Below are 810 nucleotides of genomic sequence, written 5' to 3' on the forward strand. Positions count from 1 at the left end.
TATTATAGGCCTTAAAGTATGTCTCTTAAACATCAAAGAAGGTTAGTTCCACCAGTCTGGTACTTTTAAGTACTGTGTGTTATGCAGATAAATCTTAGGCAGAGACCAATTGTTCTAAGATAAACCTTGTCTAGACATATATTTCTTGATCTGGTATGTATAATTTGTCAGTAGGTTGTTGGACTACTATGGTTCCCTCTGGATTTTAAAACTTGCTAGGCATTATTTATCTCTCGTGATGTCTCACCCCTCCATCATGTTTTCCCCAATTAAGGTGCCCCTATTTTCCGCCTTTCTCCCTTAATAATACCCTTCTCCTATGGTCTTACCTCTCTTGAGCTCCTCCTTTCCCTTTATCCCCTAGGCTCCTTGTATACCCTTCCTTCCCTTTTGGGTTCCATTGTGAATGTATCACTTAGGATTGTTCAAAAAGAAACTTCTTTGATGAATGGTGAGAGGCATACTTTCAGGGTAGTCTGGAGGTCTCAGGATGAGCAGGAGGAGGCCTAGGCAAAGAGGAAATTTTAAAGTGGTTTTAATTTGCATTTCCCTAATTTTTAGTGATGTTGAACATCTTTTAAGATGCTTCTTAGCCATCTTTACTTCTTCTTTTGAGAACTCTCTGTTCAGCTCCTTAGCCCATCTTTTAATTGGGTAACTTCCTGTCCTGAATCTCTGTTTTTTGAGTTCATTGTATCTTCTGGATGTTAAACCTTTGTGTCGCTGGTGAAGATTTTTCTCCCATTCTGTGGGTTTTCTGTTCACTTCCTTGGTTGTCTCCTTTGATGTACAGAAGCTTTTTAGTTTAAT

Source organism: Nannospalax galili, unplaced genomic scaffold, assembly GCF_000622305.1.
Source record: "Nannospalax galili isolate Female #2095 unplaced genomic scaffold, S.galili_v1.0 scaffold324, whole genome shotgun sequence".
Lineage (NCBI taxonomy): Eukaryota > Metazoa > Chordata > Mammalia > Rodentia > Spalacidae > Nannospalax > Nannospalax galili.